Here is a 26,529-nt window from a genome sequence, read left to right on the forward strand (position 1 = left end):
AGTAAGGCCCTGCTCGGTTTGGCTCAGTGGAGAGCGCGTTGACTTGCGGACCAAAGGGTCCCGGGTTCGATTCCAGTCAAGGGAACATACCAGGCTCTCCCCGGAAGCAACCAATCGATGTGTTTCTCTCACATTGATATTTCTTTCCCTCTCTCATCCACTCTCCCTAAAAAATTAATGGAAAATATCCTCGGGTGAGGATTAACAACAAAAGAAGAAAAGGAGAAGCCCTGACCGGTTTGGCTCAGTGAATAGAGCCTCGGCCTGTGGACTGAAGGGTCCCGGGTTCGATTCCGGTCAAGGGCATGTACCTTGGTTGCGGGCACATCCCCAGTGGGAGGCGTGCAGGAGGCAGCTGATCCATGTTTCTCTCTCATCGATGTTTCTGATTCTCTATCCCTCTCCCTTCCTCTCTGTAGACAATCAATAAAATAAAATTAAAAAAGAAAAGGAGAAGTAAGCTTTGGGAAACGGTTCAACTTTTCCTACGAGCGCACAGGACCTCAGTCACATGTAATTCTTCCTCTAGTTCCACTTGAAAGTAGTTCCCAAACCCCCGCTCCCGATTTCCATGGCAGTGGGAACGGCCGCCCCAGGAATGAGCTGCCATCCTGGGAAAGTTCCTCTTCACCCCCGGCCAAAACGAGCTTCCTCAGAGCCAACACCTTTAGCTCTCACCCCACCCCCAGGGCCTGCCGCATCCTGGGCCACAGGGTGGCTGTCGGGGTGGGCGCAGCACTCACATGGTCCCCGCTGTCCTCTCTTGCAGCCAAGCTTCCCCGTGTGCCATGATTTCTGCATCTCCACCATCCCGATACCCATCTATGGGCAAGGACCAGGCGACAGGGGCTCCCAAGGAAAAAACAACAAAAAAGAAAAAAAACACACAAAACACCACACACAAAAATAAAAAAGAAAGGGTCTCGCCCAGCCGCCGTGGCTCAGTGGTTGAGCATCGACCTATGAACCAAGAGGTCACGGTTCGATTCCGGTCAAGGGCACATGCCTGGGTTGCGGGCTCGATCCCCAGTGTGGGGCGTGCGGGAGGCAGCGGATCAATGATTCTCTCTCATCATGGATGTTTCGATCCTTCTCTCCCTCTCTCTTCCTCACTGAAATCAATAAAAATATCTTTAAAAGGAAAAAATAAGAAAAAATAAGGAGATCTCAGCACTGGACACAGAGTTGCACAAGTGATGTAGGCAGCACCAAGCACCCCACTTCTAGCCTAGCCAGGCCTTGGACACCACCTTTATCCGTGTCATCCATCCACCTTCAGCCAATGATGTCCAAGCCTCCGGCTCCACCCCAGGACTACGCACAGGCTCTCTGCTAGGACCTTTGCCCTGGCTACTCTCTCTGCCTGCAGCCTTCTCTCCCAATAGCCACCAGGTTGGGTCCCTTCCTCCAAGTCTTTGCTCAAATATATCCTTTTTTTTTTTTTTTTTTTTAAATGCTAGGGCATCTGCTTTTGTTTTGTTTTTAAAATTTTTTTGTACTGATTTAAAAGAGGGAGAGAGAGATAGAAACATCAATGATGAGAAAGAATCATTGATGGGCTGCCTCCTGCACGCCCCCTACTGGGGATCGAGCCTGCAACCCAGGCATGTTCCCTGACTGGGAATCAAACAGTGACCTCCTGGTTCATAAGTTGACACTCAACCACTGAGTCACGCCAGCCGGGCAAAGATCACCTTCTTGAAGAATCTGAACTTACCCCACTATTCCCCTTACCCTGAGGTTTTTTCTTTATTTCAAGGTACTCATCACCTAACAACATACTATCTGATTTGCTTATTTGTTGTGGTTTTTCTTTATTGTCTGAACGCCCCACCTGCCCCTTTATCCCCAAAATATTGACCGAGAAGGGCAGGGATTTTTGCTTCTCTGCTTGTTACTAATCCCAAGCCTCCAAAACAGTGCCTGGTATGTAATAGGCCCTCAAGGAGTACTGGCTGAATGAATGAATGAATGAATGAATAGATGGATGGATGGATGGATGGATGGATGGATACAATCTAAGGATCATGGAATGCTGCTGGCACACGTCAACCAACATAGGTATATCACCTTTGGTCCAATAAAGAGTTCCTCCCAAACATGAAATTATGCAATGTCTTTCTTCAGCCAAAACACAGCACTTCCTACTGACCTCTTTTAAATCTATTGGTCCTGGTCCAGATATCATCCTATGGCGGTCATTCTGAATATCTACTCTATTATGATACATTTTGCTTCCCTCCCAGTTTTGAGACACCTTAAAACGTGATAAGCATTTGTATGCCTTTATTCAAGTCATTGATAAGAATATTGGGCGAGCCCTAACTAGTTTGGCTCAGGGCGTCGTCCTGCGGACGGAAGGGTCCCGGGTTCGATTCCCATCAAGGGCACATACCTGGGTTGCAGGCTCCTCCCTGGTCGGGGCTCATGCAGAAGGCAACCAATCGATGTGTTTCTCTCACATCAATATTTCTCACTGTTTTTTCCTCTCTCTTCCACTCTCTAAAAATCAATGGAAAAATATCCTCAGGTGAGGATATATATATATATATATACACACACACATAGTCGCACACCTAGCACCCAGTTCTTGGTTTCTAAATATCTATCTCCAATAAAAGGTACCAGGACTGTGGGGAAATGAAAGAGAAAGTAAAAGGTGAGCCTGGGATATTTTGTTTGGCCAGAAAGCAAGGAATTGGTTAAAGATTAATGGGATCATGTCAAAAGGACAAATGGGGCCAGCCTGGTGACCAAACTTGACAATAAGGAAATAATGGATTCTAGTGCATGAAATGAAAAAACAATCCATCCGTCCACGATGACATTCAGAGAAACACAGAGGGAGAGAAGGGACAGAAAGGAAGCTTTCTTGCACAGAAATATGCCGGCTGGTAAATGTAGAAGAAGTGACAGAATTGGAAAATCTAGATTCAAGCAAGGATCATCACTGGATGCTCAGCCGCTGGGTGGAAGGTTGTTAGGAAACGATTCAAGAACAAGGTCTCAAAGTCTGTCCCCGCAGGTGACCCAGTCATTTCCACAGAGAAACTGTATCTCTAAGGGAGGGCTTTGGCTCTCACCATCTTAACCAAGCAGTTTAAATCGGCATCACCAGACCCCTGCCGGGTAGCTCCAGTTGGCTAGAGCATCGTCAGAGATGACAAGGTTTCAGGTTCCAGCGCAGTGAGGGCCCATACAAGACTCAACCAATGAATGCGGAAGTGAGTGGAACAACCAGTTGATGTCTGTCTGTCTGTCTGTCTCTCTCTCTCTCTCCCCCTAAAAATCAATTACAAAAGAAAGTAGCGTCCTAGCCAGCTTGGCTCAGTGGATAGAACGTCAGCCTGCCGACTGAAGGGTCCCAGGTTCGATTCTGGCTAAGAGCACATACCTGGGTTGCGGGCTCCATCCCCAGTGTGGGGTGTGCAGGAGGCAGCCGATCCATGATTCTCTCTCATCACTGATGTTTCTATCTCTCTCTCTCCTTCTCCCTTCCTCTCTGAAATCAATAAATATATTTTTTTAAAAAAAGAGAAAGTAGCATCACCAATATGGGACTTCCTGACATCATTTACATCTTGATGGGATACAATAAGAAATACACAACACAGTCAATCCCAGCAGCGTGCTCGGCAAAAGCACTTAACCCAGATCTATTCTTGAGGATGCGGTCAGATGCACCCAGCGTTCTACAGACATCCCTGTGATGAAAGGCAAAGATAAATAAATAAATATATAACTAAAGGCAGGGGGAGCGGTTTTAGGTCAAGAAACTCAAAAGAGCTGATAATCCAATGCAACCTGTGAACCTTGATTGAATCCCTGGGGGGAAAGCTATGGGGCAGTGATGGAGAACCTATGACACGCGTGTCAGAGGTGACACGCGAGCTCATTTTTTTGGGTTGATTTTTCTTTGTTAAATGGCATTTGAATATATAAAATAAATATCAAAAATATAAGTCTTTGTTTTGCTATGGTTGCAAATGTCAAAAAATTTCTATATGTGACACGGCACCAGAGTTAAGTTAGGGTTTTTCAAAATGCTGACACGGCGAGCTCAAAAGGTTCGCCATCACTGCTATAGGGCAATTGGGGAAGTTTTCGGGTGCACTGCACACGGGCGGACGTGGTGGCGTTCCAGCGCACGTCTGCGGCACGGTCATGGCATGATGGTTGCGGGAGAATGTCCCTGCCCTCCCAAGATGCCTGCTGAGGTTCATGTCTTAGAGGTGAAGTGTCACAATGTTTGCCACTAACTTCCAAAATGATTCAGCAAAAACGTGTGTGTGTGTGTGTGTGTGTGTGTGTGTGTTGGAAAGAGTATGAGTTGGTCTGTGGCCACGTTTTAACAACTGCTTAATATAGAAAAGCTACAGGTATTTTGTAAATGACCCACAGCTGCGCGCCCCCAGCACGGCAGCCCCAGCCCGTGTGCCCTCCGCTGCCTTCCCTTCCTGTGCCAACTTGTCCTCCCCAAGCTGGAAAAAACAACTGGTGATACAGGGCCGCAAACAGCCCGATGCCACAGGAGACTCCCGTCAGGCTTACACCTGACCAACATCCTTTGCAGGTGGAGCAGCTAGCAAGGTGGCCTCCTCCCTGCATGATTCGGCCCGTTTCTCCATATGATCCATAGAATCTTATGGGAGAAATTGCAAGAGATGCTGTTGAAATCAGGAAAATGGCAGCACACTTCCTTCTTCTACCTTCTTTTTTTAAAAATATTTTTATTGACTTCAGAGAGGAAGGGAGAGAGAGATAGAAACATCCATGATGAGAGAGAATCATGCATCGGCTGCCTCCTGCACACCCCCCACTGGGGATCGAGCCTGCAACCCGGGCATGTGCCCTTGACCCTTCAGTCCGCAGGCCGACGCTCTATCCACTGAGCCAAACAGGCTAGGGCTGGCTGCAGCATTTCCTTCTTCTACCTTCTGCTTACGGCTCTCACCTAGGCACTGGCTAGAGCCTGAATCCCAGCAGCACGTACCTCCTTAAAGGCAAGGCTAGTCTGCCTTAGTGTCTTGGCAACAGCTGGGCTGTGTGACTGCTGTGCATATCCCTACGGAGGGGAGGCAGGGGAAGATGTGGCCTCGCTGGTGGTTAATTACATCCCACTCATGGCTGCTCAGATGCTCTAGGAGTCCAGTATGTCCTTTAAAAATTTTTAAATGTATATATTTTTATTGATTTCAGAGAGGAAGGGAGAAAGAGAGAGAGAGAGAGAAACATCAATGACGAGAGAGAACCATTGACCAGCTGCCTCCTGCACGCCCCACACCGGGGATCAAGCCCGCAACCCGGGCATGTGCCCTGACCGGGAATCGAACCGTGACCTCCTGGTTCGTAGGTCGACACTCACTGACTCACCCACCCACACCGGCCGGGTCCAAGTATGTCTTATGCCAAGTGGGTGACAAGCCCCTTGAGGACAGTGACGGGTCTTCCGTCTTCGAAAGCCCCGCTGCCAAGCACAGCACTTGGACCAAATGAGGGACCCAGCGGTGGGCCTGGAGCGGAGCCCCACTGCGCGCCCCCAACACGGCGGCCTCGGCCTCTGTGAGCTCCGCTGTCTTCCCTTCCTGTGCCAACTGGCCCTCCCCAAGCTGGGAAAAAAACAGGAGGATGGCTGACAGAAAAAAACACCCTCATTCGAGCTGACTTCCTGTGGGCCAGCGTGGTTCCCAAGCCAACGCCGCGTCTCCTGTTCCGCTTTGCCCCTCTTGGACGTGGGCAAGTCTTTCTCAGCCAGGACGTCCGTGATGTGTATAAAGAGCTCAAGGGACGGCTTGGAGAGAGAGGACAGAAAGAGATGAAGAGAAACGCAGTGTTGCCTCTGTGCCCCCGACGGCAAGATGAAGTTGTCATCAAGCCTGGGCCTCCTGCTCCATCCACACTCATGCAGCCTCGCCTTCATCCCCATCCTCACCCTCTCCCGTCTCTCCCAGGTGCACAGACACACATGTAAGGACTAAAATGCGAGCACAAGAGGTCAAAGGTGCATAGGGATACGAAGAGGCCAAACCAAGCTTGCCTATGGTGGGAGGTGCCAGACCAGGGGGCTGACGCCTCGCTGGCAGACAAGGAAACCTGAGGGACGGTGAGAATATTCTATCCCTTGGTCCGGGTATTGGTTTCCCAAGTGTGTACCACGTTAAATGCTTCGAGCTGTACGCTTCAGTGTGTCCATTTCCCTGTATGTGAATTTATGCCTCATACCTGTTTATCATGGAAAAAAATTTAAAAAGCAAAAAGGTAAAAAAAAATAAATAAATACCTCACCTATAGGATCAGGTGGAAGAAAATAAAAAAATGAGAAGAGCCATAGAAGAGGGAGAGAGGAAGAGGCATAAGAAAGGCTACAAGGGAAAGAGAAAATGAAAGGGAATCAAGGGAAAATGAAAGGGTTAAAAATATAAGGTGCCCGGCCGGCCCGGCGTGGTTCAATGGTTGAGCATCGACCTATGAACCAGGAGGTGACAGTTAGATTCCTGGTCGGGACACAGGCCCAGGTTGTGGGCTTGACCCCTAGTGGGGGCGTGCAGGAGGCAGCTGATCCATGATTCTCTCTCATCGTGGATGTTTCTCTCTCCCTCTCCCTCCCTCTCCGAAATCTAATGAACACCTGCCCGCTGCCTCGCTTAACCTGCTGCGCACAAAGGAAAGAGCCGTGAACACAGGCACCGGGCAAGGGCTGGCCGTGGGATGGTCAGTCTCTAGGCCATAGTCAGCCTTGCCAGCAATCAATACTCACTAACCCTCAACAGGGACAGCCTCTGCCCAGGAGGAGGCCAGCCACGTGCTTGGGCACGGATGGCCCCTGCCAGGTGGTCCCCGGCCAGGCCTGCTGCCCTCATTCCCACCCAGAGCAGCTGGCTCTACAGCTCCCGCAGTTCTGCCCTGAAAGTCAATGCCTTGTTTGCTGGCCATGGGGGAGGGGCCTCCTGCCCAGCCCAGCGGAGCTTGAACCCAAAGGTCCCACCCACCCCCTCCTGAGGCAGCGCCCTTCCCCGTCCCGAGTTCTGGTTGGCAGACTCGCACTGGCTTGGGCTCAGCCCCCCAGGGCCTTGGCCCCCTGCCCGCCAGGGTCCCCTCAGAGCCTGCGCCCTCGCCCTCGTCTTCAGCCAACCTGCAGCTGCAGCTCCCCGCCCTGCCCTGGCTGGTGCCTCCTCCCCAGGGGCTGGGCAGCAGCTCAGCTGAAGCATCGGGACATGTTGATAAGGAAGCTGGCACTCCCTGTGTGTGCTTTCAAATCAGCCAATGGCTTCTAGATCCTGGTGGCTGGCTGCCTCCCTGGGGCAGTGCCCTCTGCAGCAAAGGGCATTCCCAGGCCAGCACCAGCACGGCCTCGCGCCTCACTGGCAGCTGCTCACCAGGTCTGCCAATGCGCGTACATGGCCTCATCTCTGTTCCCCAAACTGTATGGAACTGCATGACTGCCCCTGCACGGGTCCCCGTGTTTCCTGCTCTGGGAAGTGGTAGAATCCAGGGCTCAGGCACCCCGATTCTTCCATCAGAGGAAGAAGCTCAAGCCCTAGCCAGTTTGGCTCAAAGGATAGAGCGTCGCCTGCGGACTGAAGGGTCCCAGGTTCGATTCTGGTCAAAGGCACATGCCCGGGTTGCAGGCTTGATCCCCAGTGGGGGGCGTGCAGGAGGCAACCCATCAATGATCCTCTCTCATCATGGATATTTCTCTCTCTCTCTTTCCCTTCCTCTCTGAAATCAATAAAAATATATTTTAAAAAAAGGAGAAGCCCAGCACCAGCGGTACTTTGTGGACTGGGAGCAAAAGCCACACACTGTCTGAACCGCAGCTTCCTCAAATGGAGGTGGGAACGCCACGGGCCGTCAGCAGAGCCGCTATGAGTGCACGGAAGGGATTGGCATGTGGCGGATGCCCCGTGGACAGAGCCACCCTATTAGGTGACCAGTTCCCCTCGCCCATCTGAGCTGCCTCTGCCCCAATCACTTCGGTGCCCAACCCCCAGGACCCCTTCTGGGTCCAGCTGCCTCCTGCCACCCTCGTGCTGAGGCGGCAACTCTCCCTGGGAGATGAACCAGCCCGCCCAGCTCAGGCCCGGGTGCGCCTGCCGCGGGCCTGTTGGGGCCTGAGCCGGCCACTCCCTGGGAGGGGATCCCCCGCCCCACGGGGCTGTGGTGCAACCAGCAGGGCTCAACCTGTCCTTGCCCTGACAGGGTACAACACGCAGTCGCCCCTGCCACTCCCCTGCCCCCAACACAAGTTCAGGAAGGGCTCCAGCCTGTGGCCTCAAGCCGGCTGCTCACCTGGGGGCCTGCAGAGCCTGGGCCACTGGCCGGGCTGATGTTTGGCACCTGCCACCCTGAAGGGGCAACAGTCACTGCTTAGTGACTCTTTCCCCTGAGACCACCACGAATTCACAGGCGGGAGGTAGGTGCTCCAGGCCAGGTGAGGGTGGGGGCAGGAGTGTAAGGGTCTAGGAGAGAGATTTAGCTTCCAATCTGGCTTATCAGACCTGAGGGCCCTCCATGCCTACGATCCCCAGAAATCAGGCATCAATGCCCTCACCATCTTCTCACCCAGTTCTTCCTCCTTAAGTCCCTCTCTGAGCCCCAGGCCCTGGCCAGGGAGAGCCCTTCCTCCATGCTCCTTGCTGCCTCAGTTCCCTCATCACAGCCCATAACGGTCCAGCAGAGCAGGGGCCCCTGAACCCTTGGGGTGGACTTTGGGGAGCTGTGAACTGAACCCCAAGCGTGATATGCTGTTTAGTGAGAGGGATCATAGCGTTCATCTCATTTCAAAAAGATCATTGCCACCCTAACCGGTTTGGCTCAGTGGACAAAGCGTCGGCCTGCAGACTCAAGGGTCCCAGGTTCGATTCCGGTCAAGGGCATGGACCTTGGTTGCGGGCACATCCCCAGTAGGGGGTGTGCAGGAGGCAGCTGATCGATGTTTCTCGCTCATCGATGTTTCTAACTCTCTATCCCTCTCCCCTTCCTCTCTGTAAAAAATCAATAAAATATATTTTAAAAACAAAACAACAACAAAAAAAAAACAAAACAAAAAGATCATTGCCTCCTCTTCCCCCCCCCCCCCAAAAAAAAAGGGTGAAAACCCATTTCTTTGAGATGTGCTCATCTGCAGACACAGGGCACTTTCAAAATGAGCCTTTATCAGGTCAAAAGGAATTATTCCTCCTTTGGGGGGAGTTATATAACCTTGACATGAGTCGCTTGGCCAACTACTCCACCCAATGCACCACTGACATTTTTAAGGCTAATCTGTATGAAGCACTTGCTCTAAGCGAGGCCCTGTGCTGAGCTTTCTACAGCCAGTCGTTGATCTAAGCCTCACCACAGAGCGAGACAGGAATGGTTATATTCCCGCTTCATAGGTGAGAAACTTGGGCACAGAGGTTCAAGGACTTGTTAAGCTGCCCTGGCCGGGGAGCTCAGCTGGTTAGAGCACCATCCTGATACACCAAGGTTGTGGTTTTGATCTCCATTCAGGCCACACACAGGAATCAACCAATGAACGCATAAGTGGAACAAAAAATCGACGTTTCTCTCTCTCATCAAAAAAAAAAAAAAAAAAAAAAGGTGCCCGACCGGTGTGGCTCAGTGGTTGAGAGTTGACCTATGTCCCAGGAGGTCACCGTTCAATTCCCAGTCAGGGCACATGCCTGGGTTGTGGCCTCGATCCCCAGTAGGGGGCGTGCAGGAGGCAGCCGATCCATGATTCTCTCTCATTACTGATGTTTCTATCTCTCTCTCTCCCTCTCCCTTCCTCTCTCTAACCAGTAAAAAATATATTTAAACAAGAAAGAAAGAAAGGACTTGCTAAGCTTACATAAGTGCTAAGTCAGGACTGGCACCAGAACCCACATAGATACTCTACCCAGAGTTGGGATTTCAACCTGGGTTTTGTCTCCAGTTACAACCATGCTCCTCTTGGTAACACAGGCTGCTGTTCCTTTCCTCCCTGCCTTCTTCCCATCCTCCCCTTTTTCTTTCATTCACTCAACGAGGATTGCTAGTGTTCTTGCTGCCTCCTAGGAATTGCTGAAATCGAAGGAGACGGACAGGGTTGCTGCCTTCACAGAGCTAACACTTCGAAAGGATCCCTAGCCGGTTTGGCTCAGTGGATAGAGCGTTGGCCTGTGGACTGAAGGGCCCCGGGTTCGATTCCAGTCAAGGGCACTGAAAGGGTGAGGGCTATGCCCTCCATCTTACCCCGTATCCTACAAGACCCGGCTCGCGCCTGGCCAATTGGCAGGGCCCACAGTCCCCTCACTCCACCCCCTATTAAAACCCTGGTTTTTCTCCCGGCGATCTCTCTCCCCCCTTCTGGCCGTTGGGTCAGAGGGGGCTGGGAGCCAGACCCGGGTCTGTACTACTAATAATAAAGGATCCTTTGCTTTTGCATCGAACATGGCTGGCTCCCTGTTGGTCTGTGGGGATCTTGAAATCTGGGCATAACAGGCACATGCCTGGGTTGCGGACTTGACCCCCCGTGTGGGGCGTGCAGGAGGCAGCTGATCCATGATTCCCTCTCATCATTGATGTTTCTGTCCCTCTCTCCCTCTTCCTTGCTCTCTGAAATCAACAAAAATCTATTTAAAAGGATCCCTTAGGCTCCTTTTTCCAGAGAACACCCATCCTTGCCTCATTTCCTTGGCTGCTCTCATCATCCCTGCCTCCAACACAGGTAGGGGCCAGGGCCCGCCGGGCAGAGTCCCAGCCATCCCCCAGGCCTCCCGGGCTAGTGCTGTTTTCAAACGATTTCCGATTTCCCGAGTTGCTCCTCTGGCTCCCTCTGCACTCCGCTCGAATTTCCACTAAGCACTCATTACCCTGTAGTGAGATACTCATTTGCACATCACATCCCTCTCTCCCCATCTCTTCTACAAGCTCCCTGAGCGCACACACCCACTGGGCCAGCCCGACTGGGGTTTTTCATCTGCGGCCCCCAGCGCTGAGCTTGCAAACAGCAGGCGCCCCGTAAATGCTCACTCAGTGAGCACAGGAGTTTTCTGCTCTCGCTGACCGTCTCAGATCCTTGCCAAGTGATTCACTGGCGTGTTCCTTCCCCGGCGGCGGGATCTCTTTCCCCACCTTCCTCTTTTTCTTTTCAAAGGCAAAGGCACCTCAGTGATGTGGGTGGGAAGTCCCACTTCCCTGCTGCAGGGCAGCCTAAGGGTTTCTTGTTCATACCGTCTCAGCAGGTTTTTTTTGGCTTCAGAAGAGAAGGTGTTTTGGGGAGCTGGGGAATGCTGGGCTCCCAGGGACTTCTGTAGGGCAATCCTCTAAGAGCTGCATGAAAGCAAAGCCCCAGGCACAGGATCTACACCGGAGGGGGGGGCAGCTTTCTCTGCCTGAGCTCCCCTCCCCACCCCCAAGCTCCAGCCTCCTCTCATCTTCCTTTCACCTGAAGCTCCAGCCTCCTTCTCCCATCCTATTTATTTCACCTGTTGCCAATATCCCCATCTTTATTTTTTTAATGTTTTATTTGTTGATTTTAATATATACATATTATTGATTTCAAAGAGGAAGGGAGAGGGAGAGAGATAGTAACATCAACGATGAGAAAGAATCATAGATCGGCTGCCTCCTGCACGCGCCGCCCCCCTCCCCCCGCCCCCACTGGGATGGAGCCTGCAACCTGGGCATGTGCCCTTGACCGGAATTGAACCTGCAGGCTTGACGCTCTGTCCACTGAGCCAAACCAGCGAGGGCATTGTCCCTGTCTTTAGATCACCAGTCACCCAAGCTTGAGCCCCAGGCTACAAGGAGACAAAGTGCGGATTTCTCTGAGTGTCAGTAAGAATGACCATCAGCGGAAACAGCCACGGCCTGGAAGTCAGGAGACCAGGTTCAAACCCTGACCTTCCCAATTCGCTGTGAAGTCACTCCCGGCGCCCCCCTCTCCGCCCCCCGGGTCCACTTTCCTATGACAGTGAGGGGTGGGCCCAGAGGGAGTCCTAAGACTCTTCCAGTTCTAAGGCATCCATGGGGGGCGGGGAGGGAGGATTTTAATTGTGCATTTCCTTGTCTTTTTTTAAAAAAATATTTTTTATTGACTTCAAAGAGGAAGGGAGAGGGAGAGAGAGATAAAAACATACAGGATGAGAGAGAATCATTGATCGGCTGCCTCCTGCACACCCCCTACTGGGGATCGAGCCCACAACCCCGGCATGTGCCCTTGACCAGAATCGAAACCAGGCCGACGCTCTATCCAGTGAACCAAACCAGCTAGGGCCGCTTCCCTGTCTTTAGGGCACTGGAGCCTTACAGGAATTCTGTGATCTGTGGGTCAAAGGACAGACTCACATTACAGGTGAGGAAATGGGAGAGGAGGTTGATGTCTTCTCCAGGGGACCCAGGGCTCCCGAGTCCTGTTGCCAGACCACAGCGGCTCCCGCGAGGCCACTAGAACCCCCTCATTTCCAGGATCCTAACTGCCTTTCCCTCCTGACCCCTAAATCCACCTGTCACTCAACGAGAAGCAGCCCTGACAGGAAGCCTCACTCAGAGGTCACACCCAGGACGATTTCAAGGAGGGGCCCAGGACTTGCCCAAATTCCAGACCATTTCCCTCCAGAGCCGGGAGCCCTGCCTCTGGGTTCCAGGTGTGGGGTCGGGGAGGCGTGGGACATGCTGATGGGATTGGGCGCGGAGGCCCCGATGGCCCTGAGAACGTGGGCCCAGGCTCCTGGGCTGCCCTGGCCACAGGCTTCGGCGGGGGTGGGGGCATCGGAGCGCACAGGTGGCGGGAAATGGGGGCGGGAAGTGGGGGCGGCGGCAGTCCCATCAGCCTCACCCAGGCCCGCCCCCTCCTGGGGCCGCGGCTCCCGCCCACCCTGTCCCTTGCGCCTACCTGAGTGTCCTGCCCACGCGCGACCACCGACCACGGAAGAACCCCCTCTGCGGCGCGCCCCCTCTTTCTCAGCGTCTCCAGGCTCCTCCCCGCTGCCACGCCAGCCCGAAGCCCTCCCTGGGGACCCGAGTGTCCCCGCGGAACACCCTGGGTCTGGCACAGCCTCCCCGGAAACGCGGGGCTGCTGCCAAGCTCCGCCCCGCCTCGCCCGTGTTTACGGGAATAGTCCGGAGGCGCCAGCAGCACCCCCCCATCCCCCAACTACCACCCGCCGCAGGGCGCGGACGGCCACTCTGGACTCGCTGCTCTCCGTCCATTCCCCAGTCGGGACCTGCCCCCAGAACAGCTCAGCAGGCCCCAAAGGCTGCGGGGTCTGTGGGGCTGCGCCCTCCCTGACCCAGGGGACCGTGTCACTAGCTGGAATCTGAGGGGTCCCCCGGTAGAAATCCTAGGACTTCTACCACCTGACTGGCTGTGTTACCTCGGGCGAGTTCCTTAACCTCTCTGAGCCTGCATTTCAGCTGCACAGCGGGCCTCGGGACAGCTGGGACCGCACAGGGTGCGCAGAGCAATTATGGAGGCGCACATCTGGCACGCGGTCAGCTCTCCAAAACGCAGCCCTGTTTACGCAGGAGGCAAGTGAGAGCAGGGAGACACCCTGCACGAAACCACCCACGTCTCCGGCTGCTCGCTGTGTCCCTCAGCCTGCGCCGGGCAGCGCTGGGACAGTGAAACCAACGGTTATAAACATCTAGCATTTATCAAGTGACCTTGGTGCGTCCCTCCCTCCCCAGCACTTGCGTCCCGGCTCTGCTATCTTCCAGGAAAGCCACAGCCACTCTCAGGGCGGGTCCTGAAACAGCGAGTTCTGGGTGTGTATGTGGCTGAGCTGGTCCAGGGGCTGGAGAAACCAGAGGCCACAGGCCAGCATCTCCCAGAGCTGGGCGAGGAGCCGCCACGCTGCCCAGACAGTCTCCCCCATAAAACAGAGTGGTGATTTTATTTTTATTTTTAAAATATATTTTTATTGACTTCAGAGAGGAAGGGAGAGGGAGAGAGAGAGAGAGAAAAACATCAATGATGAGAGGGAGTCATTGATCGGCTGCCTCCTGCACGCCGCACCCTGGGGATCGAGCCCGCAACCAGGTATGTGCTGGGACCGGGAATCGAACCCTGACCTCCTGGTTCATAGGTCCACGCTCAACCACTGAGCCACGCCTGTTGGGCAAAGCGATGATTTTATTGCCTGTCTACCAAAGTGAACACATATTTACTACAAAGAGGTTGGAAAACAGAAAAGCAATACAAATAATAATCACCCATAATTTCACCCTACCGGAAGACCACTGACATTAATATTTTCTAAAACTTTTTTAAAGGTAAAATTGACAACGAAAGTGCCCAAGTCTTAAGGTTACTGGTGCTAATATCTTAAGTGACTACCCTCCTGTCTCTTTTCTATGCAGTTACACATTTATATCTTTTAGAAAAAGAATTATTTTGTACACAATTGCAACCTTTCCCTAAGGAGGCAATATATTAGACATTTTCCCATAACATTAAAAATCTCACATACCTTCATTTTTTTCAAATGTATTTTTCTTGATTTCAGAGAGCAAGGGAAAGGGAGAGATAGAAACATCAATGATGAGAAAGAATCATCGATCGGCTGCCCCCTGCACGACCCACATCCCACACTGGAGACCCACACCCCACACTGGAGACCCACACTTCACACTGGTGATCGAGCCCTGCAAACTAGGCATGTGGCCCGACTGGGAATCGAACCGTGACCTCCAGGTTCATAGGTCGACGCTCAACCACTGAGCCATGCCGGCCAGGCTCTCACATGCCTTCATTTTTCATGTATTCTAGCATAGGGATCATACATTCTCCATCACGTCTCTACTATGCGGTCTTTAACTTGTTTCTAATTGTTCCTTATGGTAAGTAACGTCCAGATGAGCAGCCTTATCAGTAGACCTTTAAGCACTTGCTCAATTATTTCCACTTGCTCCCTGTAATCTTCCTCTCCGTAGTCAAACCATTAGTAGAATAACTGCGTTCATAGTTGTAGTCATGCACGTCGTCACTTGTGCAAATGACTCTATAAGTCACGTAATCATTTTATTGGCTCTGCTTTCCGAACAATGCCGGGGGCGGGGGCGGGGGCAGGGGGGATGAGGGCTGGAGAATGTGCTAGAATTCATCATGTCCACGTTCCCACAGGGCACACCATGTCCTGCTGAGCACACGCTGCCCAGAGAAGCTCTTGCAATCGAGCCCCCCAGCCCCCCGCATCACCCGCCCCAGAGGCCTCAGAGCTCCTCGGGCTTAGGCAACTAGGAGCCATTCTGTCCCCAGACCCGTCCCAAGGTTGCTGCCCACAACCTCCCCACCCCTCCTTTCTCCTCATCATCCTTTCTTTCTTTCTTTTTTTTAAAAAATATATTTTATTGATTTTTCACAGAGAGGAAGGGAGAGAGACAGAGAGCCAGAAACATCGATGAGAGAGAAACATCAATCAGCTGCCTCCTGCACATCTCCTACTGGGGATGTGCCCGCAACCCAGGTACATGCCCTTGACCGGAATCGAACCTGGGACCCCTCAGTCCGAAGGCCGACGCTCTATCCACTGAGCCAAACCAGTTTTGGCCATCCTTTCTTTCTATCTATATTTATTGAGGTTAGAGAAGAAGGAAGAGGGAGAGAGAGAGAAACATCAATGATGAGAGAGAGTCATTGATCGGCTGCCTCCTGCACACCCCACACTGGGGACTGAGCCCACAACCCGGGCATGTGCCCTGACTTGAATCGAACCCTGACCCCCTGGTTCATAGGTCGATGCTCAACCACTGAGCCACGCCAGCGGGGCCTCATCATCCTTTCTTCCTTCTCTGTCCACCCTTTTCCATCCCTTCTCCCTGCCCCCTTTTCCTGCTTCTCCTCCCCCTCCAACCTCCTTCCAGCCTCCTATTGAATTAAGGGGAAACCTTTTTAATGCACCGAGAAAAGGTCTGATCTTTCATGTTATTGATCCCCCTCCTCCCACCCCCACCCACCCCCCTTCCTGGCTGTGGACGCAGGTGCAAAGGCTGGAGTTAATCACCCTCTCAGTTCAGAGGCCAGGGGCCCCTTGATGAATGTAGCTGCTCATTCCTTTTATCCTTCCCAACTCTCCTCCCATCCCCTCCCCCACAGGCGGCCACTCCAAGGTGTTCAATATACAGGCTTTTGTTCCTATGCGTTCTTGCAAGAGGCGTATCGTATACGCGTATACTTGTACTTTTCTTTGCCCCTTTGTCTTGACATAATTACAGATCCGCAGAAAGTTACGAAACAGTACACAGTGTCCCACGGACACTTCATCCGGCTTCCCCCATGGTGACGGGATAGAACTGCAGTTCCGGGCGAAACCAATGGATGGGGATACAATAATACCATCAACTAGACGACAGACCTCATTCAGTGTCACCAGTGCTTGCCTGCTGTGTGTGTGTGTGTGTGTGTGTGTGTGTGTGTGCGCGCGCGCGCGTACAGATCTATACTATTCAATCCCATGAATAGATTTGTGTAACAACCACCACCACAACTGAGATAGAGAACTGGTGCCCTATTGTAGTCACACTTCCCCCGTCCAGGCTTTCCCCATCTCTGGCGTTCCGTCATTTCGATAATGTTATATAAATGGGGCCTCTGGAGCTTGGCTCTTCTCACTAACCACAGTGCCCATGAGCTACATCCAGGTTCTTTCCTTCTTAATGCCAAGTAGCACCCCCTGGTGCACTTCCCAGAGTGTAACTATTCACCCATTGAGGGATACTTGGGTGGTTTCCAGTTCAGGGCTATTACAAATACAGCTGATGTGAACATTTAGGTATAGGTGTTTATATGAAAGTAAGTTTCATTTCTTTGGGATATTTGCTCCAAGGATGCCGTTGCTAGGTCTTATGGTAAATACGATATATATATCTATATCTATATATATCTATATATCTATATATAGATATAGATATATAGATATATATAGATATCTATATATAGATATCTATAGATATATAGATATATATAGATATAGATATATATAGATATATAGATATATATAGATATATATAGATATATATAGGTATATATAGATATATGGCTCAGTGCATGAAATTCATGCACTCGGGGGGTGGGGGTGGGGGGAAGTCCCTCAACCTGGATTACAAGAGGGTGCAGGCCAGGCCACTGGTGCACGATTGGGGCCGGGGAAGGGCCATGGGAGGGCTCCAGGGTATGTCCAGCCCATTTCGCTCAGTCCCAATTGGCGGACCCCAGCAGCAAGCTAACCTACCGGTTGGAGCATCTGCCCCCTGGTGGCCAGTGCACATCATAGTGAGCAGCTGAGCAGTTTTGCATATCATTAGCATATTACGATTGGATTGGTTGAATGGATGACCAGACACTTACCATATTAGACTTTTATTATATAGGACTAGAGGCCCGGTGCATGAATTCATGCACCAGTGGAGTCTTTCGGCCTGGCCTGCGGGATCGGGCTGAAACCGGCTCTCCAACATTTACTGAAGGGTCCCAGATTACAAGAGGGCACAGGCCAGGCTGAGGGACCCACCGGTGCACAATTGGGGCCTGGGAGGGACTGCAGGAGGACTCCAGGATGTGTCCGGCCCATCTCATTCAGTCCCAATTGGCCAGACCCCAGCAGCAAGCTAACCTACTGGTCAGAGCATCTGCCCCCTGGTGGTCAGTGCACATTATATCGAGCGGTTGAGTGGCCTTAGCATATCATTAACATATTACTCTTTGATTGATTGAACGGCCAACTGGATGACCAGACACTTAGCATACTAGGCTTTTATTATATAGGATATATTTTAGTTGATTTCAGAGAGGAAGGGAGAGGGAGAGAGATAGAAACATCAATGATGAGAAAGAATCATTGATTGGCTGCCTCTTGCACTGGGGATCAAACCCACAGCCCAGACATGTGCCCTGACCGGGAATCAAACTGTAACCTCCTGGTTCATGGTCAGTGCTCAACCACTGAGCCACACCGGCTGGGCTACAGGTTTAGTTCTGTAAGAAATCGCCACACTCTTTTCCAGAGTGGCTGTACTGTGGTACATTCCCATCGAGAGTGTATACAAGACCCAGTTTCTCCACATCCCTGCCAGCACTTGGTGTTATCGCTGTTGTAGGTGTTGGCCGCCCTGAAAGGCATTCAGTGCTATCTCACTGTGGTTTCAACTGGCATCTCCCTGGTGGCTGAGGTTGAGCAGCTTTTCAGGGGCTTACTTGCCATCTGTGTCTTCTCTTTGGTGAAGTCTGTTCATGCCTTTGGCTCATTTCCTAAGTGGGTTGTTTTGTATATTTTAATTAATGGCATAATTGGCATTTTGTTATATCTCATTCTATTTCCTAGTGTGGTTGTTTTTCTTCAATCCCTCAGACACATCCGAGTTGCTCTGGGCACATGTAATCTACTGCTTCTAGCTGCTGCACGGGACTCTGAGGGGGGTGCATCAGCCACATTCTCCAGGAATGGACACTCAAATTCCTACAATTCCCCCCCCCCCCCCCCCCCGCAAATAACTCTTCAGTAAACGTCTTCTTGCCTTATGGGTCATGTGAGAATTTCTTTCTTTTTTTAATTCTTTATTATTTAAAGTATTACATATAGTATTACATATGTCTCCTTTCTCCCCATTGACCAACCCTGGCCACCCCCACTTCCCAAGAATTTCTTTTTTTAATCTTTATTGATTTTTAGAGAGGGGGGGGCAGAGGGATATATATATTTGTTGTGCCATTTTTTAATGCATTCATTGGTTAATTCTTATATGTGCCCTGACCTGGGATCGAATCCACCACTTGGCATATCGGGATGATATTCTAACCAACCGAGCGACCCCAGCCAGGGGGGAATTCCTTTGAGATTATTCAAAGGATAAGACGTGTTCTGGGGTCACAGGCCACTCCGTCCACATGCCAACAGCTGTGGACTCTTGCACCTTCTCCACTCCTGGCATTATCCAGCTGTCTAGTATTTCCAGGCTAAATGATAAAAAGTTATAAATTTTTTTTTTTAAATTAACTTTAGCCCAGCCGGCATGGCTCAGTGGTTGAGTGTCGACCTATGAACCAGGAAGTCACGGTTTGGATTCCGGGTCAGGGCACATGCCCAGGTAGTGGGCTCCATCCCCAGTGTGGGGCATGCAGGAGGAAGCCAATCAATGACTCCCTCTCATCATTGATGTTTCTCTCTCTCTCTCCCTTCCTCTCTGAAATCAATAAAAATATTTGTAAAAAACTAAAAATAGAAATCTCTGGGCAGAAATCTTTAATTTTGATTAATCTAACTGATCAATTTTTTTTAATCTTATGATTTGTGCATCTGAACTTTTGTTTAAGAAGTTTATTCCTGCCGAAACCGGTTTGGCTCAGTGGATAGAGCGTTGGCCTGCGGACTGAGGGGTCCCGGGTTCGATTCCGGTCAAGGGCATGTACTGGGTTGCAGACACATCCCCAGTGGGGGGCGTGCAGGAGGCAGCTGATTAATGTTTCTCTCTCATCAATGTTTCTAGCTCTCTATCTCTCTCCCTTCCTCTCTGTAAAAAAATCAATAAAATATATATATATATATATATATATATATATATATATATATATAAAAGAAGTTTATTCCTGCCCTAGCTGGTTTGGCTCAGTGGATAGAGCGTCAGCCTGTGGACTGAAGGGTCCAGGGTTTGATTTTGGTTAAGGGTACATGCCTGGGTTTCAGGCTTGATCTCCAGTAGGGGGCGTGCAGGAGGCAGCCAATCAATTATTCTCTCTCATCATTGATGTGTTCTCTCTCTCTCCCTTCCTCTCTGAAATCAACAAAAATAAAACTATATACTATATATATATAAAGAAGTTTATTCCTGCCCTGAGGTCACAAGCGTAGTTAGTCTTCAACGTTTTACATTGTTAACGTCATCCTTTTCTGGATACATTTAGGTTTGAATCCACATGGAGTCCACTTCTTCATGTGAGGATAAATTTGGGATTCAGTTTTCTTTCTTTCCATAAAGGCAACCACTATTCCCCAGTTCCCTATTCGTGTGGGTCTCAAACTTGAGCATCTTATCAGAATCACTGGGCCCAACCCCGCTGACTCAGTAGGTCTGGGGTGGGACCCCAAAATGTGCATATCTAAGAAGTTCCTGAGTGAGGAGGTGATGTCACTGATGCGGGTGGAGAAAGCACACTTTGAGAATGACTGCCAGACACTAACACCTCTCACCTCGTTGGCACCCTTCCCGCCCATCCCCCACCTTCCCCAGCTCTCTCTGCACCGGGGCCCCCACCCCATGCCCCTCCTGAAACACCCTCTTCCATCCTCTGGTCCAAGCCCTGAGGCTGTCCACCCACCTCCTGGCCACGCCCCTGTAGTTACAGAGACTTGGGCAGGCGACAACCAGTCCTGTCTCCACCTAAGGCCCTGCCATGGTCTTGGGTGGCTGCAGCATCCTCACAGAAGACACGTCTGCATCAGCTTCCCTAGGTCTCCAATGACCTCCCCGCTCTGCCTCAACCCCCCTCCCATGTCCCATCACTAGCGGTCCCATCACCAAGGTTCCAGCCTCAGCATCCACCCCTCTGGTTTCCCACACTCCCTCTGACCCTCCTTGGCCTTCACCCATCTCACCCAATGCATTAGCCTTTCCCTCTCTTCAATTCCTCCATACGCACTGTTCATGCCAACACCCTCAATTCCCTAAACTTCCTCTCCACTGTGTGTGTGTGTGTGTGTGTGTATGTATATGTACATATATATATATGTTTTTATTGACTTCAGAGAGGAAGGGAGAGGGAGAGAGAGATAGAAACATCAATGATGAGAGAGAATCATGGATCGGCTGCCTCCTGCACGCCCCCCACGGGGGACCCAGCCTGCAACCCAGGCATGTGCCCTTGACCGGAATTGAACCTGGGACCCTTTTGTCCGCAGGCTGACGCTCTATCCACTGAGTCAAACCGGCTAGGGCTCCACTGTGCATTCACTGCTCCACCAGGAAGGAGTGTCCGCGAAGGCACGGGACATACCTCTCTGGGTTTCCCCTGCCATGTGTCACCAGAGCCTGACACCGTGCCTGGCACTCAGTAGGTGCCTAGTAAACATTTGTCGGATGAACGAAGGAATACATCGCTCCGTCAGTCCAAGCTGCCGGCTTTGTTCCCCTCTCAGCTCCTCTCCTCCCTCCAGGCCCTCTGTCCCCCTCGCCCAGGTCTCCTGCCCCTGAGACTGGGAACTGAGAGAATGATGCTGGAGGTCTCAGGGCTAAAAGTCATGCCCCCAGGCATGATCGATCTCCCCAGACAACCTACAGGAAAACAGGCCCAACAAATCTCGCTAGGCCCTCGGAAACGGAGCTCTCCTGCTTTGTTGTGCTGGTCAGGGCTGTGTGGAAAGGGTTACAGCACTCACAGAGAGCGGGTGCCCTCCCTCGGGCCCTCCCTGACAACTCTTGAGATTCTCCACAAAGGTCAGATGTTTCCAGAATCTCAACAGACTGCCTGTGTCTGTTTAAAGAGAAAGATGAGTTCCCGGCCCCCAGCCAGGCCTCGTGGGCACTTCTCCCCGGGTTCTGCAGGCACCGAGCCAGATGCCGGGCAGAGAGCACCTCCCCTCCCCCTCCTGGTGGCCCTGGGCAGGCTGGAGTTCTCCAAACCCCAAGCCTGGAGTCCCAGGGCCTGGGGAAGACTGGCACCCCCCAAACAGGGCACATCACCCACTGTGAGGGCCTGCCAAGCACCAGAAATGATGGGGGAGGGGCAGCTCCCTGTGGACGCTGAATATTTTCAGTGGAAAGGGACTGTTTTCTGACCTGTCATTGTCGAGATGAGGCTCAGAGAGGGGTGGCTGTGATGTCTTGTAGAGCATCCTGGAGCCTGGCCCTGGCCGGGTAGCTCAGTTGGTTAGAGCATCATCCCAATACGCCAAGGTTGCAGGTTTGATCCCTGGTCAGGGCACATACAAGAAGCAACCCATGAATGCATCAGTAAATGGAACAACAATCCAGTGTCCCTCACACCCGCTCTAAAAATCAATAAATTAGCCCTGGCCAGTGTGGCTCAGTTGGTTGGAGCGTCATCCCATACACCAAAGGGTTGCGGGTTGGATTCCCAGTCAGGGCATAAACCCGGGTTGCAGCTTTGATCCCCGGTATCTTTAAAAAAAAAAAAATCAATACACTTTAAAATTACTGCAAAGCTACTATGTAAATCACTGTAAACAGAAGGACCTGGTGGGATGCAACTGTTGGGGCGGTTCGTAGACATTCCCAGAGTTCTCTGCTATTTCCAGCTCCCTTCCTTCTGGGCACGCGGAGGATTAGACTTCCGCCCGCTCTGGGAGTTAGGTGTAGCCATGTGACTGACTCCGGCCAGTGCGATGTGGGGTGTGGTTCTCACGCTTTCATCCCTTGCAAGTGGTGACCCCTGAAGCTTCATGTTGGGATGGTGGCTTCCTAAGATGCTGACTCAGGTGCTGACTCAGGGTGAGCCTTGGCGAGCCACATTGGGAAGGAAGCCAAGAAATATACATCTTTGCTGTTTTAAGCCACTGAGATGCTTAGAGGTGTTTGTTACTGCGGCATCACCTAGCTTGTCCTGACTGCTGGTCAGTGGCGATGGGGGAGTTTCATGTCTCTGCCTAAATGTTCCTGTAGTTTTCAACCCTTTTACAACGAGAAGATACCATTTGTCATTTTGAAAATGAGTCACAATTCACATCTACACACATGGGAGCATAATGTATACACTGCCATGCAATTACCCTCTTATTCTTAAAACCAACCGTTTCCTGTGTCACTTTACATCAGTGGTTCTCAACCTTCCTAATGCCGGGACCCTTTCATACAGTTCCTCATGTGGTGGTGACCCCCAACCATAAAATTATTTTCGTTGCTACTTCATAACTGTAATGTTGCTACTGTTATGAATTGTAATGTAAATACCTGATATGCAGGATGTATTTTCATTGTTACAAATTGAACATAAGTAAAGCATAGTGATTAATCACAAAAACAATATCTACACTAATAAAAGAGAAACATGGTAATTGGTGTACGACCGCTACCCTTTTCATTGGCTAATCAGTGAGTATATGCAAATTAACTGTCAGCCAAGATGGCGGCCGGCAGCCAGGCAGCTGGAAGCGAACATGAGGCTTGCTTCCTCCAGTAACTGCAGACTCCAACGTTCCCCCGCCTCACTTGCCTCTGAGCTACAACTCTAAGCAACTATATACTATGTTGCAAATAAGAAGATAAACAAAACTCCAGAAACCAGCTGGACTGAAAGCCAGGCGGACCGAAACTTTGTATCCATGTTTTCAGCAGCGAGGCCTCAGAGCTAAAGCTGGCCCAGAATAAAAAAAAAAAAAAAGAAAACAAGGAGCGGTTGGGAGCTTCAGTCACTCGCTTCCGGAAAACAGCCCTCAGCCCCTCACCCAGACTGGCCAGGCACCCCAGTGGGGACCCCCACCCTGATCCAGGACACCCTTCAGGGCAAACCAGTCGGCCCCCACCCGTGCACCAGGCCTCTATCCTATATAGTGAAAGGGTAATATGCCTCCCGGCACCGGGATCAGCGGAGCAGCGAGGCTCCCGGCACCAGGATCAGCGTGACAGGGGGCAGCGCCCAAACCCCCTGATCGCCCTGCGGCTCTGTGTGTGACAGGGGGTGGGGCCACAACCTCTCTATCTGCCCTGCTCTGTGCCTGATAGGGGGGAGCTCCCCAATCCCCTGATTGCCCTGCGGCTCTGTGTTTGACAGGGTGCAGTGCACCAACCCCCTGATCGGCCCTGCTCTGTGTGTGACAGGGTGCAGTGCACCAACCCCCTGATCGGCCCTGCTCTGTGTGTGACAGGGTGCAGCGCCCCAACCCCCCACACCCCCCCACGGGCCCTGCTCTGTGTGTGACAGGGTAGAGCCATAACCTCTCCATTGGCCCTGCCCCGAGTGTGACAGTGGCAGCGCCCCAACCCCCTGATCGGCCCTGCTCTGTGGGTGATAGAGGGTGGCGCCCCAACCCCCCTCCACGGGCCTTGCTCTGTGTGTGACAGGGTAGAGCCATAACCTCCCCATTGGCCCTGCCCTGAGTGTGACAGGGTGCAGTGCCCCAACCCCCTTATCCGCCCTGCTCTGTGTGTGACAGGGGGCGGTGCCCCAACTCCCCTATCGGCCCTACTCTGTGAGTGACAGCGGGGAGCTCCTCAACACCCTGATCGGCCCTGCTCTGTGCATGACAGGGTATGGAGCCCCAACACCCCTGATGGGCCCTGCTCTGTGAGTGACAGGGGGTGGCGCTGCAACCTCCCCATCGACCCTGCCTTGAGTGTGACAGGGGGCGGTGCCCCAACCCCCCAATCGGCCCTACCCTGAGCATGACTGAGGGTGGCATCGCAACCTCCCAATCTGCCCTGCTCTGTGCATGATGGGGTGGCGCCCCAACTCCCCAATCAGCCCTGCTCTGAGCATGACCAGGGGCTGCACCTAGGGATTGGGCCTGCCCTCTGCCACCCGGAAGCAGGCCTAAGCCAGCAGGTTATTATCTCCCGAGGGGCCCCAGACTGAGAGGGCACAGGCCTGGCTGGGGGACCTCCCCCCCTGAGTGCACAAATCTTTGTGCACTGGGCCTCTAGTGTAATTATATATGTGTTTTCCGATGGTCTTAAGCGACCCCTGTGAAAGGGTCGTTCTACTGCCAAAGGGGTTGTGACCCACAGGTTGAGAACCGCTGCCTTACATAGTTCTACCCCATTTCTTTCTTTTTTAAATATATATATATATTATTGATTTTTGAGAGAGAGAGGAAGAGAGAAGTAGAGATAGAAACATCAATGAGAGAGAAACATCCTCAATCAGCAGCCTCCTGCACACCCCCCACAGGCGATCGAGCCCACAATCCGGGCATGTGCCCTGACCAGGAATCGAACCAGTGACCTCTGGGTCCTGGCTGGACACTCAACCGCTGAGCTACAGCAGCTGGGATACCCCATTTCTTTATTTTATTTTTTAAAATATATTTTTATTGATTTCAGAGAGGAAGGGAGAGGGAGAGAGAGATAGAAACAGAAATGATGAGAGACAATCATGGATCGGCTGCCTCCTGTACGCCCCCAACAGGGGATCGAGCCCACAACCTGGGCATGTGCCCTTGACGGGAATTGAACCCGGGATGCTTCAGTCTGCAGGCTGACGCTCTATTCACTGAGCCAAACCAGCGAGGGCCCCCATTTCTTTATCCACCCCCCCATTTCTTTAAATAGCTGCATAGCATTCTATTCTTCGGATAAACCATAATGTATTATAACTGACCGCTATGGAGAGACCTGTAGGTTGTTTCTGGTTATCCACACTCTAAGCTACGGCTGGACTGTTGCAACATTTATGGGAAAGGAAGTGCTGATATTTATTTTCCCGTTCTTGGTTCTTATCTGGCAGTCTGCAGCTCAGCGATCAAGAGGGTACACAGATGAATAATCCAAGCATGCCCGTACCCTTCCCAGGATACACGCATGAAGGGCTGGTGAGTGCTTACGTGGGCATGCGTGGAGCTGGGAGCCGGTCCCAGAAGAGCAGGGCAGAAAAGCACGGATTTACGCAACCTGGGCTGGAATGAGCCTATCTCGTGGGTTCAGGCAGATCAGTTAACGGCCTGGAAACTCCAGTGCTCTGAATGAGTTCTGACTCACGGACAGTCACCCATCAACAAGTCATCCTAGTTGATTTACTCCCAGCACACTGTGCAGTCTTTGGGAAGGTCTTATGACATTAATCATTATAACCCTAAAGAACACAGATAGAGGCCTCTTCCTGTTCCTTTATTTCTATTTAGGGGCTTTTTTCCATTGCTTTTCAAGATGAAAATGGCTTTTTTTTTTTTTTTCTGATTATAAAGGAAATGTTTGCTCACTGTAAAAAAGAAATAAATCAGCCTGGCCGGTGTGGCTCAGTGGTTGAGCGTCAACCTATGAACCAGGAGGTCAGGGTTTGATTCTGATCCAGGGCACATGCCTGGGTTGTGGGCTTGATCCCCAGTGTGGGGCGTGCAATGATTCTCTCTCATCACTGATGTTTCTATCTCTCTCTCTCCCTCTTCGAAATCAATTAAAAAAAAAATCAGGCAATACCAAAATGCATAAAGAAGAGAGTACAGCCCTGACCGGTTTGGCTCAGTTGATAGAGCGTTGGCCTGCCGACTCAAGGGTCCCAGGTTCGATTCTGGTCAAGGGCATGTACATTGATTGTGAGCACACCCCCAGTAGGGAGTGTGCAGGAGGCAGCTGATCAATGTTTCTCTCTCATCGATGTTTCTAACTCTCTATCCCTCTCCCTTCCTCTCTGTGAAAAATCAATAAAATATATTTTTAAAAAAGAAAAAAGAAGAGAGTGCAAATCACCGAGAGATGCCACCATTGGCACTTTGGAGCACATCCTTCCAGACCGTCTCTGTGCCCGCCTGCACACCCACACTGGCCCATGGGTAAAGGTGCCAGTCCTCTAGGTTTCTCTCCTCCCGGGGAGGGCTGTCATGTACCCCGTCACCCCTGTGCACCCCAGAGCATCTCATCCCCTCCCTCCTGTGTAGATTCAGCAAGACTTAATAAGCCCTTAAT

At 51.6% G+C, this 26,529-nt stretch overlaps 1 protein-coding gene and 1 long non-coding RNA gene across 7 annotated transcripts in view; both read right to left on the reverse strand.

Moving 5' to 3' along the window:
• The window catches only part of SEMA4B (semaphorin 4B), a 99,859-nt gene that overhangs the window by 35,275 nt on the left and 38,055 nt on the right, over positions 1-26,529 (reverse strand). The window contains exon 1 of one of the 6 annotated variants that reach the window (XM_070400563.1): positions 13,341-13,399. The exons of 4 other annotated variants lie outside the window; for them this stretch is intronic. The gene's annotated coding sequence lies outside the window, so the exon portion shown is untranslated. Of the gene's footprint in view, positions 1-12,859; positions 12,939-13,340; positions 13,400-26,529 lie in introns of those variants that run through there. One more of the 6 variants, XM_070400562.1, reaches the window with a different exon arrangement.
• On the reverse strand, positions 13,851-21,861 carry LOC138998439 (uncharacterized). Its single transcript, XR_011469158.1, has 3 exons — positions 21,733-21,861; positions 14,436-14,460; positions 13,851-14,077 (listed from the first exon to the last, which is right to left on the reverse strand). It is a non-coding gene; the product is annotated as an uncharacterized lncRNA (long non-coding RNA).

The sequence above is a fragment of the Myotis yumanensis genome, unplaced genomic scaffold (assembly GCF_028538775.1).
Source record: "Myotis yumanensis isolate MYYU_CA2020_CCGP unplaced genomic scaffold, mMyoYum1.0.hap1 SCAF_20, whole genome shotgun sequence".
NCBI lineage: Eukaryota > Metazoa > Chordata > Mammalia > Chiroptera > Vespertilionidae > Myotis > Myotis yumanensis.